Raw genomic sequence first — 14,843 nt, 5'->3', positions numbered from 1 at the left:
TGCAGTTGACAGAAAATATTACTGGAAAAAAACCCTCCTGTTTTGCTCCAAATTGTTTTATCTTTATAAACCTCTGTAGAATTAAAACATATACAAAAATATAACACACTGAAACTCTGAGGCAGTTCTAGTGACTGGTTCTATAACCTAAGATAAACACAGAAGTAAGATTTATTGTTGGAAGTGTCAAGAGGTAGTAATACTTTTTATTTTCCAACAAAACACACTTCAGAATATAGAATGTGACTGCAATAAGACTACACTGAACAAAAAGAAATGCAGTAGAAATACAAATTGTTTTATAGCTAAGCAAAACTGTTTCATTACCCTGTCTTTGCACCAAATGGCATACGTAAGATAAATTAAGAGCTGTCAACAAGATTTTATCATTCTCTTACCCTAATTCAAACCCTAATTTTGAACTGAAGCTTGTATAATAAGACTCCCCAGTAAGAGATTAGGTTTCTCATAGCTCAGGTCTCTTGGTAGCCCATACTACAGTTCACCAAGTATTCCACTCCTCAAAAGAGAAGAGAAACTTTTTGTACATTATATTTGCTCTTGGACTTTGTATGGGTGTAACCACATTTCTCTCATTTATACAATTAAGGGTTTGAGTTTTGCTAGGTGTGCTATGCCCAAATCATCACTTATGGGATTTATTCATTGTTCTGATGAAGAAGATGAGGATTACACTACTGATTCTTCAACTGAGTAGAGAAAAACACAAGAAGTAGTAGAAACAGTTAGAAGTACAAATTTCCATCAATGAATGAGTCAGGAGACATGAAAGGTCTGAAGGCAGACTTTTCAGTGATCCTAGGAACGACCCTGACAAAACAGAACAACATAAACACCAGGTCTCTCTCAAGTCCATACTTCCTGACATCATGATGCCCTATCTTATTAAATTTACAAAACACTGGTGTGTCACACATGCTGATAGGAGACAATTTGATAATCTAGATTAAATGAACAGCTTTTGTTCAATTCCAACCTCTTTATGCCCCAGCACACTATGCTGGACAATGGTCATGCACAGCAGCCGGCTCCCATGAACTAAGTGCCATTAAAATACCACGTGTAGCCTCATGACATATACACTAAACTGAGCTAAGATACTTCTTTTGGTTTCCTTGACATGTACCACTACAATAACCTCAGCACTCATAAAGCTATTTTTACAACTCCTAACAGATAAAGGATTTGGATTTTCTTATGGTGTATGGAAAGAAAGAAGATTTTAGGTTTCTACAAGTTAAATACATTTGACATGTGCAGAATTGGAGTTTTCAGAGAATTTAGTGTTTTAAACAAAACAAAATTTGAGTGATTTCATTTGCATTGGACAGAACACAATTCTTAATAATGCAATGTGAGAGCATCAGGTGAAATACCCACCAAATGGAAACCACAAACGAATAAATTAAAAAAACCCTTGATTTTTTAAAAATTCTGAAGCAAATTTATGTTAGATACTAAACAAGTCTGATCCCCACTTTTATGTATCTCATAAATTGCTACATTACCTACAGAAACATTATCCATTTTACCCATGTTCTTATGCAGGTTAAGTAGAACAGGTTGGAATTGTTAGGCCCTCCTTACTTGTGACAGAAGATGTAAACAAAATACAGCATTTAAGACAATACATGGTATTGAGGCAGTTGTCATTTCATGCAAAGTGGCTTTGAAATGCAACATGAATTGATGGAATATTGTCTAACTACGACATCCATTTATCAAATTCAAGTATGTATTTTAAATATATACATATATTATACAATTGAATACCTTATTATCCATTATGCACTTTAAAAATAATAAAGATACAATTAAATATAATGAAATACTCACAATGCAAAATAACTTTGAGTTCAACAAGAAGTTTCTTTGAACCTCCGTGGCTTGTACCTGGAAGTTTTTGCATTGCTTCTCCTTTTTTATTTAAAATTTCTATTCTTAATGCTCCTGAATTTAAAATGAAAGATGACAGACATTTAAAATATGTTGTAAATTAAAAGTGATCAGAGATTTCTGTATGCTTATCTTTTTAACAAGGGCGCACAATATATTTTTTAATTGGCATTTAATGCTTTCGTATTTGGAAGAAAAAAATATACCTATTGGTGTACCAGCAAATCTTGTTTCATTTGGTAATAACTCATCTCCTTCAGGCCATGTTACTGATAATTTATCAGGAAGTCTAATAGAAAAAAAAAAAGGGTGAACATTTTTGCAGTAAGTTAAAATAATAAAGAGCAATTTACCTTTAGTTAAATACACATGAAACTATTTTTGTGGTAGGGAAAAAAATCCAAATCCCAACCTATTTCTTCTTGGTTTTTTTTTTTTTTTGGTTTCTACTGAAACAGTTGACTGCTATTCCATTTGGGAATAAAACTGAACTTTCTTTGATTCCTGATTAAATACAAGAACTATAATTAGGGACTCCACAATTATGTAATTGTTACTTAGTGCTTACCTTGCCATTTCATCCTCTATGTATTTTTTCACAACTTTGTCAGACACTGTTCTGTCAAGTTTTGAGATTGGAATAATTTTCGTTTCAGCATACAATGCCTGTGGTTCCTGAAATAAAAATTCAGTGCAGTTATAAGTGGCCAGACTTTATAATACATCAGATGAGAAAGACCTCGCAATCAAGAGACTAAACAAGTCAACAAAGACATAATGCAATATGCTAACAAATACTACCTGGTGAAACTACAAGACACTGTTTTAAAATTTGCTGAAACCACAAGGGTTACAAATGGATGCACAATATACTATTGATGTTAACTGTGATACTTTATTCCATACACAAATCTTTATAAATCAGACTGTTCATAATAAATAATAATTTTAATATATTCACATTAAAGCTCAAGTTGAGTATTTCTAGACTGCTGATTGTAAAAAATTACATTAAAGGTATTTACTGTTATTTAAAGTAATTTAATCAGGTCAGATTAAAGATTTAATATCTTTATGCTTAAACATATCTTTATGTTTAAAGATTTAATATCCACACTAGCTGTGTGAATCCTTTCTGTATTTCTTCTTACCAAAGCAATTTGAACCTCTCCCCCAGTGGCAAATATATCCCCATCATGGTCCCCATACAAGTAAAATTTCTCAATGCTTCCATAGAATATTGGATGAGTCTTAGTAGTTTTCACCTATAAGCAGAAGACACCAATTAATTCATTACTCCTGCATCAAATGCACAGTATCTGCCTTTCATAGGGTTTAACTAACTTACCAGCTGTCCAGTTTTGTATATTTTTCCATCCCACTCTATTGCAGCATACATTGTCCAAGGGCTCTGCATTCTTTTGGATAATACATCAGTACGTACAGTTATTCCTTTGAAGACTGTGAATTTTATCTGTTTGTCATATTTTTCATGACAGTCTTTGAGCCACAGAGCAAATTCTCTGTTAATTTTCATTCGCTGCTCCTATAAAGAGATTACAAAATAAGTACATATTAACAATGTACTATAAAATCTGAATCTGACCACATCAGAAGCCTGAACAGTTGTAAGAGTACAGAGATACTGTACTCAAAAGAAAAGCCAAAAAGTCACACACACACAAAAAGAACAAACAGAAAAGAAGAAGAAATATAGGAACAGAAGCAAAGAAAAAAAAAGGATTCTTCAGTCTGACAACTTTTAAAAAGTTGAGGAAAAGTACACTTCAAGTCAAAAAAAAAGTGCTTCCCTGAGCTAGGAAGAGGGTCTTTCCACAAAAATGACATATAACAACTAAATAAAGTAATTGTTCAAGAAAATAAAAGGAAAAATACTGAGTCTTAAGTTTTCAGATTTAAAGATTCAGCTTTACTGCTCACTAAACCAGAGACATGAACAAATAACCAGTAAGCAAAGGTTTCTGTATTACATGCACTGAACTTCACCAAGAAGAAACACTTAACAGAATGCAGTAATTACCTGTCCATTGAAGATTCTCGTGAACAGAGTATTCTTATCCTTTAGTTTCAGCTCCAGATCCATGAAAGTGAGTTTGTTTGTGCTGACCTGGAACTTATCATTGGTAAACAATGCACCAGAAATTCTGTTGTAGCATTCAATTGGTGCCAATCCTCTCTTCTTTGGAGGAGCGCACCAGTCAAAACTTAAAAGGAGAAAGTCATTACAATCCTTTTTCATAAAGAGAGGTTTACATTATAGAAAGAGACTGTACAAACACATCACCACTTACTCTTCCACAGTTGTGTACGGTATTAATCTTCCATTCCAAAAACATTCAAAAATAGGCCTTTTTCCTCTGGCACCTTTTTCTACTAAAAAACAGTCATCGTCATCATCATCATTTAATCCTTGTTTAAAAAAGAAAAAAAAAGAAAGATAGTCTCCTGAATATATTTCCTTAAAAAATTAATGTAATATCAAAACCCACAGCAATTTTAATGAAGTACTATTGTTATTATATTCAGCACAGTAGCAATGCACATTATATCAAGCTCATTACATACAATATTACATTTTTTTCCTGTTTTAGAAATAGCAAGCAGAAAAACTAAGAAAAATTCGAAATGGAAGTTAAATATTACCAAATTCGAAATTTTAAAATTTTGAGTGTTACTTTTTCCTTCGTTTCAACTGATGTTCTTCTAGTATCATGAAATCTCATCCCAATTAACTCAAGATTTGTTTTGTAAAAAAAACAAAAAAAAAGTACAAGGAATTTTAAAACCCCTTGCATTTGAAAACTCACAACTGAGTAAAAGAAATTTTAAACTAAAGACTTCAGACTATATGTTGTCCTTTGCAGTATTTCGATACTATAATCTCTTGAAATCTCTTGAATCTGTATCTCTTGAAATCTCTTGAATCAACTGCTCATATTTTATTACTTTGTTGGAGCAAAGATGCAATCAAGCAAGTGCAAAGTTTCAACTGGAGTACATTCCATTAGAGTTTATAATTTGGGATCAGATGGTGGTACGCCAAAGATCAAGTTTACAGGAATGAGTTACCACAACAGAAAATTCACAACATCTGTTCATCCAAAAGAATGTGAACTTTTCTGTTCTGTCACAACCTAAATCAGGTAATATTTACACTTCAACCTAAAGTTGTTCTGGTTTTTATTTCATTAAAATATTTAGAGTAGTAGGACTGACAATTAGCAAAGCATTTCACTTACTTGATGGAAAACATGGATCATCAGGGTATGTTTCTTTATCATAAAGGAAGGGGTGGTATCGGATGATGCCTTCAACTATACCTTCTTCTTCAACATGTGCCTTGAACTCAAAACTATCTGCTGCAGTATTTATATACAATGTCTGCATGTCATCTTTGATCTCCCTCAGATTGACAATCTTTGGTACTTTTCCCTTTTCAAACATTGAAATCTGGAAAAAAGGAAAATAAGTTGATTTTCCTTAGAGGAAAAGACTTACAGTAATAACCACTTTGACAACTGACTGTTAGCAAAGGAGTTAGTTCCTACACAGCAATGCTAAACAGAATGACCTCAAAAAATTAAACTACATACACATCTTGAATGCTGTATTTTAAAAGGCATGATTACAGAGAAACAGGCACAATATAAATAAGTTGGCATCAAAGAGGACTTTTGACTAACATGTATAAAATCTCTTACCTCAATATCGATGTTGTTGAAAGGGCTTACTTCTTTTGTTGCAGCATTAGCTTCATTTCCTTTTGGTCCATGGATATAATAGTGATAGATATGACTGAAACACATTTCAGAGAAAAACCAAACCAGCAAGTGAAATTTAAAAATTGCACATTATAATTTAAAAAAATCTAAATAAGCTTTTATTTTTATTAAAATATAACTGGTTTGTTGCACTGTTATAAATCAACTCCTTGACAACATATATCTGGTAATAAAGGTTTACTAAAGGAAGTGACTCCTTTTCATTCTTCTCATCTCTGTCATGCACAATCACACTAGGACAAATTTTTGGGTAAAATAACTGGAAACAAATTTGAAAAAAAATGATTAAGTGAAAAAAAAAAACCAATTGTTACATGGCTACAGATCCTTTACATCAAAGGGTCAACTAAAAAAAAACTACTGTAAATTGTTCTGCAGTCTGGAAATCAGAATTAGAGTCACAAATCTTTCCACACTTTGTCTCTGCTATCAGTTTTGTATCAATCATCTAACAGTAACAGAAATATGTAACAAACAATCACTATCCTTACATTATTTACATAAATTTGAATATAGGTAGGAGTCATGGACGTGATCTGCATAATAGAAATAGTTTTTCAGTTGTAAACATTGCTTTCTAATTGGCATTTTTCCTCATTTAACAAATTTCAAAAAATATATGTGGTCAAATAGATAAAATAATTTCATAGAGAAATGCAATTTGAGAAAACTGAGGAACTCAACTCCATTTACTTCAACTTTTCAGCTAGCTAATTCTTCCAACTTCAAAGACTGAATCCTTAAAGCTCTGGGGGATGGTCGGGAGAAAAATGAGATTGTACTAGTCAAGGGGACTGAATGCATGACTAAAGACAAATGCACCTGCAAGTTTACAGCTGCTTGCCTTTGACCTCCACTGCACTAAATGTTCCCCAAAGAGAAATCTTGGTTCCCAGAAAAAGACTCCTCCTGATCTCATTGCTCAGGATTTTATAGTATGTCCAAATTGCTTAGTATTTTGTGTGCATTTCTTCCAGACTTCAAAAGGCAGTCTCCTGGCCTTAAGACATTGTTATTTTAGGGGTTCATCTCCACTTCAAAGCATCCAAAATAATGAGGGCTTGTGCTGCAGCGCATGAAAGTGGAATGAAACTGGTACCCTGTATGTGTGGCAAAAGGCATGGCAGAAGGAAATGGTGAAGTGTTCGGGGGGGGAAAGGGCCATTGCAGCTGAAACAGTGACACGGGACTGTGCAGCACTGGAAGGCTAAGTGAGCGGTTTTACTGTAACAGCTACAGGGCATATATCTGAATAATTGCACCTGGGTTCCATCTCAAACAGAGGCAGCTCTTTCACTTCAAGAGATGGTTGGAAAGAACTAACACACAGCAAAGTGTGAGTGTTCACTGGATGAGCACCTGGAAGCTAATGAGGGATCTAAATTACCCTCTGCAAGTAGATGTACCCTATATTTTCATGAGGTTAAAAATGGCTTCAGTAACAAGTTTTTATGTGCAACACTGAATGATATTTCACATAGTAAGATATTACCTAATTCTTATATTAATCCTCTTTTTAAGTACATCTATTATTATCAGATTATAGGTATCACAAAAATAAAATCATAGTTTGAAAACAAAGTTGTGTAGTTTGCCAGATTTCAAAACTGGTCTAGGCCTTTGTATTTCAGTTTACATTCACAGATGGATCCATCATCATAACAGGTAAGCCCAAACTATTCACTGGTATCTCCAGGCTCTGCAGGCCCACAGATGACATTACAGTACAGAGCAGATAGTGTCATATATCCTTCTCCCTCTTAAACTGGATGAAGAGCAGTACCTTCTTTTGTTGTTGTTTAAAAAGTCAACCAACCAAAAGATCCCCTAAAAGTGTAAATTAGGAGCAAGGCTGTGAGCAAGGTTAGGAGCACGGCTGTGAGCAAAGTAACTGATGAAGTTCTTAGTAACTAGATAAACAATTTCTTACATTAGTAATACACCATTAAATTAATAGGCTACTAAAAATTACAGTGGATATGTATGTAAAAATTACAGTGGATTATGTATTAATCATCAAGTCACATCTTTGGTTGGGGGTGCCCCATTCAGTTGTGTTCATTACTGTAAAATTGGTTAGATAGGGAGGCTAATTGAAGTATTAATGGCCTTAAAAAGAATAAGGCCAATGTCAAAGCACAAAAAAGAAGCATTTCATAATTACTTGACTTTGTTAGTAGCCCACTTTTAAATGAAATCTTTTAAATCACCAACTTACGCCAGCTGCCTTGTCCAAAGATGAAAGTAGTTTTTCAAGTACTGCATGTGATCTGGTTGTACACCTGTAATGACAACTGCTGTGAAACTCTCTTTATCCCTTTCTTATAATATTAGATTATGAAGAAATCTTTCATCATCACTTGTGATGTGAGTAGAATCAGATGGCTACAAAAAAAGTAAAATAATAAGAGCAGGGATGTAAACTGAATTTCCAAATGCCCATCAACTTGAAAGGGATTAAAAAACATAAGAGAAAAGTAATACAGAACACATGATGCTAAGTATCACAAAGGATTAAAGCTTAAAATAAAGGTTTCCAAATTAAAGTCAACAAGCTGAGAATGTGACATCACTAATCCAGTTCATTTTCAACTCACTTTCATCACAGCACCTAAAGTGTGCCGTCTAAAAATGCATTTAATCACACTGAATGTAGTAGCACTGTGTAATATCCATGTTCTCATCCATCGATTGGAAGCATTAAGTGGGCAAGACATTAAGGCCTCTTTAAGAAAACAAAGCCAAAAAAAGTTATTGGCTTTTAAAGGGATAGGCTACTTTCTACAGCAGAAACTCAAGAAGAAGAAACAGTTTTGTTGTAAAAGAAAAAAAGGTGAATCCTCAATTCCAGATGAAATGTCAAGTAGCCTAACAGAAAGAGAGATTCCTCATTCCAGAAACTACTGACTGTCTTTTCCTGAATGGATGCACTTTGCTCTTTTGACAGTTTTCTAAAGTGCAGGAAGACACAGTGGTTGATGTCATGCTTCACACTGGACCAGTGAGTAATCACTTACATTTGGTACATCCAGAAAAAAACCTCTATTTTTAAAACAAAGATTAAGATCTTTCTAGTGAATGCAAACAATTGCTACAACTGGGAAGATATGTTGTAGTCAATGCAGCTACATGCCTTATTTTGCAGGAAAGCAGACAAACCCCACATCACTAAGGCATGAAAGGAGACATGTCCTACCCAATCAGTTAGGTGAAATAGTTAAGGGTGTTCTATCAAGACTTACTTTCCCCAGGGAATCAAAGAGCTCTCCTTAGCTAAAAGGATAATTAAACAATTTTTGAGACTTTTCGTCAAAGAAGACTACATCTCTTTTTCCTGCCCACAGCATAGCCTGGTCTATTCTATGCTAGTGATGGGATTGGCAATAATAAAGAAAAGCCAGAGCTGCTTGGTCCTCATCCCCATGTGATCTGACAAACCTAGAAGCTGCACACTTATGCTGAACAAGTGCCACTTTGTACATCATGGAAGAAATTTACCAAATTTCTTGACCAAAAGAGCCTCCAAAATATCACTGCCAAATTATCTGGCTGCCTTCCCACTACAGATTACAAACTACCATGGCACCTTCCCCTACATTCCTAGCATCTATCTCAGCTAGAAAATAACTATTTACTTCTTTGCAATATTCAACGGTCCAGAGAAATGACTGCAGTGAAGAGAGGTGACTATTACCCATCAAGGAAAGATGACCAGCAGGGATACCATTAATATCACTTCTCTTCAGTGTTATGGCCTTGTTCTAAAGTTTTTTGTTTCACATTAATTACACCTTAATTTCTTTGCAAAAATAACTTCCTTCACCAACTGAATGGCTCAAAGGCTCAATTATTCTTCTCACACTAGTAATCCATTTACAATTTCTACTTCTGCCACAGTATTCTCTTGCTGATGTATGTGCAGTGCAGACCATTTTTCAAGTCTTTAGCGAGATGCATTCACACATTTTATTTCACACCAATATAATGAACTGGCCTAGGTATTTCAATGATTTGCAAAAAAATTCCTAAACCTGGGTTTTAGGAATCTTTTAGGGAAACCTCTATTATCTTCATACCTCACCTCTATTACTTTTCACATCATCTCCTCCCTGTTGGATAGTTACAAGTTATCTTTTTAACTCTAAATAGAATTTTACTTGCATTTTAACACTGTCAATTTAACTTTGATTTTATATTATTACCACAACATTTCAAACAGTTGATTGCACCAGCTTCTTGAACTCTTTAGTAGTACCTATGCATCTCATTCAGCTACTTTCTTCCAACTTATGCGTGCCTTAGTTTGTCTTCTACTTTGTATCATCCAACCTTGCTCTTTAGTATCAAGCAGGGAGGGAAAGCATTTGTACCCTTTACAATAAAGCAGATTTTGTAAGCTTTTATTTTCAGTTTCTATTTTTTGAGTCTGATATTGTAGAGAGAATAAAACCAAAACTGGCAATTCATTTTTTGTTGCAACTCACTGACCCAGAACTGGCACGACAATAACCTTATTTACCTACTGTTCCTTTCTCATCCATATGAAACACCAAGAACACTGACATAACCCACATGATATGGGCTCAAGGTCTGACTACCCTGTCATACACACCACTCATTTTTCCTCCCATCTGCACCCTCAGCTACATCTTGGCCTCTCCCTCCTTGCCCAAAAATGTCCAAAAATCAGTTATTTTCAATCTTCCTCCTTATCTTACAGCTTTTTTACTTAGGCTCTTTTTCTTCATGAAAAGCATCAGGACTGTTGAGTTTAGCTTTCAGCTAAACAGTTCATTTATTTTACAACATGTATGAATATTTATAAAATCAATTGGTTTTGTTGGTCTGCCTGGACTTCTGTCCAGTATACAGGTCAGTCATACGTATTTCTAAACAAGTACAATTTGGTTCCCTAATTTATTCCTTACTGCTTCAGAGAAAATTCATTTTAGTTTCATACGCAACAAAAAAAAATGTTGTGCTTAGAAAAGCATTTTAAAGTATTTTTCTTAACCTGACATGCAAAACTGTAAAGCATTTCTGTCATTTAACCTTAACTGAAAAGAGGAAAAAGCATCACATAAAAAAAAGGCATAAATTGTCTTTAGTGTCTTCAAGTTCTTGGTTACTTCCTTTTACACTACAGGGTGCAAATGATTCACTAAGGTGAAGATATCTCCAGATAAGTATTACAGGAATATTACACAGTTAAATCACATTAACCTGGGAAAGGCTTTCATTTATAAATGTGAGAATCTTAAGGCTATTTACCTTTCTGTTTCGAATGAATCCAGTATATATTGCTTCTTTGTTTTTCTCCTTCTTTTCAAAATCCTCTTTAGAAAGGACAAGCTCATGAACATCCTGAGATGCTGCAGGTTTGCTTATCATCTGATTTTATTAAAGAAACAGCATTTAAAAATCAAAATAAGACTTAAAATTAGCATCATAGAATACTTAAATGCTGTGATTAAAAGTTAGGAAGTAACAATCTGATTGTGTGCGAATGTTCTAAAATAAAATTAAAGTCAGACATTGACTTACTCTGGCAGACTGTCCCACGAAGAACACTGCTTGCTTGCCTCCAACTCCAAAATATGAGATATCACTATTTAAACTACGAGGCACTGGCAGAGGGCGTACATATCCTGAGTGATCACTGAGAATAAGAGTGTCTTTAATAAATTTTTTCAAGACAAAAGTAATTAAAAACCCAAAGATACTTTTGATCTAAAGCTTCTACCAAATTCTTCCTCCTAGTATTTTGTTAAAAAATCCTTCGCTTTATACCTTTTAAAACTGCAAGCTTAAAACATATGTGCCTGAAATTCTTGATGTACTCTTTTTAAAAGGATAATGACAGAGTAAGTATTTTCCCAAGTCATCTTATAAAACATTTCTGCCCCTTCTCGCAAACCAAATCTTACTACCTAAAAATGGCTTAAAAAGCAAGCCTGATCTTTCTGACAGCATCCTTTCATAAAAATACTTTTAAGTCAAAGTGGAAAATAGTGCTAACCAACTATTAAACGCAGACTTGGAGAGATAACATATGCTGTCAGTAGTGAAATTCCATGTCTTCTAAGTCACTTTGAGCAGCCTTATCTAGTTTAGGAAAATATTTATTTTTATAACACAGCAGTCCCAAATGAAAATAAGGTGTAGATGGCATCCTACTATAATTTAGACCTCTGTTTCCATAAGTGGTAATCCACAGTTTAAATCTGCATTTTAGGAATACTACATATTTCTGTTACTAAACTTGCCTACAGCAATTTCAAAAAGCAGTGAATTTCTTTACAAGTGACCCAGAATGACTTTTTATGCTCTTATCTCCAGAAGCTTAAAAGACATTGACTTTCTATTTGGAGATGTTTTCAATTCCCCCAGCTATATTATCACTTCCCACAGCCGTATTACTTTTTACACTACCTGTTCATATGACAAATTAGTTATGACTGAGACTGTAATTATCATTTTCACATTTGCGATACTAGACTTAAGGTATTTAAAATATGACCAAAGCTCAAAAACTGTACATAACTGATTTTGTGCAATTTTATACACTAGGATTAAGCCTGGCTGTGCAGGTAGAACATCTCTTGAGAACAGACTCAAAACTGTAAAGTTAATTCATATAAAAAGCAAAACCCACCATAGAACCTCCACTTTCTTTTTTAAATGCAAAACATTTATTTTGTGTAGCCTGCATAAAAAAATAGACATCTCCAGATATAATTTATAATGCATTATACAGAATTAAAATTTAAATTAAAAAAAGAAAATTTGAACTAAAACCATCTGTTATTGCAGTAGCTTAACAGATATTGAATGTATCATTTAATGCACTACTGAAAGGTTTTCAGGTAAGAGATGAACATGGAACAAAAATCCCCTGCAGGACAGAGCATGCCCCGAACTGTATGCAGGCAAGCAAAAGACAGTTTAGAAAAGGTCCCAAGAACAAAAAAGTATTCAGTGTGTCACAATAACAGAAGACCAGTTTTGTGTCATAAAGCTTCTCTATTGCCTACTCAGAAAAGGTATGGGTCTATTTATGTAATCATAAAATGACAGGGTTTAGCTGAGTGTTGGTATACAGCTATGCCTTAAGAACATATTTTACGGACCTCTGCAGAGCTTGCTAATTGTTGTAGAAATATATAGAACTTGCTAACCTTTCAAAGTCACCTTGTCTTGTAAACTTTGACAATCTATACACAGCCCAGTTGTTAAGCTGTTTAGAAGTCATTCCACTTCCATTATCAACTACAGCAACAGCTGGTTTTCCTTGGGAATCATCAAAGAGCTGTTGGGGTAAAAACAAACAGCACAAATCAACAAGGAGCAACAGGGGGGGGAAAAAAAGGATAATGCAAACTATGTCTGAAAACACTGAAGTATTTTTATCTTACCAATTTTATCTGTATACTCCGAATGCCAGTATTTTGACACGTAGCTGATAGAGAATTGTCAATCAATTCAGCAAGGGCAAATGCTAAAAAAATTGACAAAAAAACCCTATTAGTGCTCAGGAAACAGACACCCACGTATAGTAGTTTCTTTCAACAATTAGGAAAACACATTACCTAAACACAGACAAGACCTAAGCCCAGTAAGAACAATCAAAATCACATAACATCTTGTTTAAAAAAATGAAACAGCTTTTTTACATGTACTTTATAATTTGTTTTATCACTAAGTCTCTCATATATCTTAATGGCAATATCACAATTATTAGAAAGAACAATGATAAACTAACCATCTCCTTAACAAAAGACAGATTTGTCCCTTTCATGATTAGAAATTAATTTTTATGATTCATATGTGAGTCAAAAGTACCTAAAAATAGACTTTGACTTGTTAAAATATTGAAGGAAGAATGAATTAACTCAAGAAAACTAAATTGAAATTTTGTGAAACATTTAAAACTACAGTGTTATTTTTTTATAGAAAACAAAGAAAATTGTAGAAATGGTTGAAGGATTTCAGTGAATGGTAAATACAACCAAATTTCTGTCAGATCCATGTTGCAATACACTGCAGAAATAGGCAAACTGTTTGCACAAATTTGTTGTTTCTAACCATTAATGTTTGGAGCACTTACCTAATTAAAGTAAAACTACCTAAGTTTACTGGAAAATTGCATTTAATCTGAAAAAAATACATGACTAGCTTTAGTGAACAGACATTTCCAGTCAGTCTCTTTAAAAAGGAAACCTTATTTCCTACAATTTGCAGAGTTCTTCAGAATGCTACAGTGCAATTTACACTGGCCACACACTTCAGACATGTAAAAGAAAACTCTTGAGTATCAGTGTAACACAGCAACACTGAAGCACATGGCATTTTCCCTCAAGGGGTTATCGAAGTACAAAAACAGTTCTGCACTTTTTTGCAACTTTCTGCATTGCAGAGTAGTTGAGCATCAGTTATGTGATCCATATTTACTATTCCATAGCAAAGAACAATGGTCCTTCATCAGCATTCAGAAGTGGTTAGGCATTGGTTTAGTACTTCTGTCTTCCCCATGTCAGCTGCCCCTGGACCTCCTCACCTCACATTTCATTTATTTAGGATGCAACTTTTTTTGTCATCCTTTTCTAATGTATCTGTAAAACCCTTATCATCCCTCTTCCCATCCCTTGCCAAATTTGCTCCGGCTGTTCCTGATCTCATCTCTATATTGCCAGGCAATATCCCTGTATTATCCTCTAGCTTGCTTGCTAGCTACTATTGCTACATTATTCTCTAGCTTGCTATTATTCTATAGCTTGCTTCCACCAGCTGTGCAATTCTCTCTTGTGTTTCAGTTTGACCAGGAGGTCTTTATTCTGCCATGCTATTCTCCTGCCTTCTACACCCGATTTCTTCCACATAGAAATCAATAGTTCTTGTGCTCTGAAAAGTCATTTAAGCAATTGCAAGCACTCTTCTACTCCTTTATCACCAAGGGTGTTCCCCGGTGTCCCATGAACCACACCCTTTAACAACTGAAAGGTCTTTTCCTAAGGTTTAGTGTCCTTACAATACTTTACACTTGCCTATTTAATCAAATTCCACCAGGGTATGGTTGCTACAGACCAGACCCAGCTTGGCCTTTCCAGTCAGTTTCTGTGTGTT

The 14,843-nt window shown here is 34.4% G+C and overlaps 1 pseudogene; it reads right to left on the bottom strand.

The window, feature by feature from the left end:
• Positions 1-32: 32 nt before the first annotated feature.
• LOC141728101 (structural maintenance of chromosomes flexible hinge domain-containing protein 1-like) overlaps positions 33-14,843 on the bottom strand; it is a 28,170-nt pseudogene continuing 13,359 nt past the window's right edge.

Source organism: Zonotrichia albicollis, unplaced genomic scaffold, assembly GCF_047830755.1.
Source record: "Zonotrichia albicollis isolate bZonAlb1 unplaced genomic scaffold, bZonAlb1.hap1 Scaffold_89, whole genome shotgun sequence".
Classification (NCBI taxonomy): domain Eukaryota; kingdom Metazoa; phylum Chordata; class Aves; order Passeriformes; family Passerellidae; genus Zonotrichia; species Zonotrichia albicollis.
Note: the sequence above shows the minus strand (reverse complement) of the source record. Positions and strands in the feature narration are given on the sequence as shown.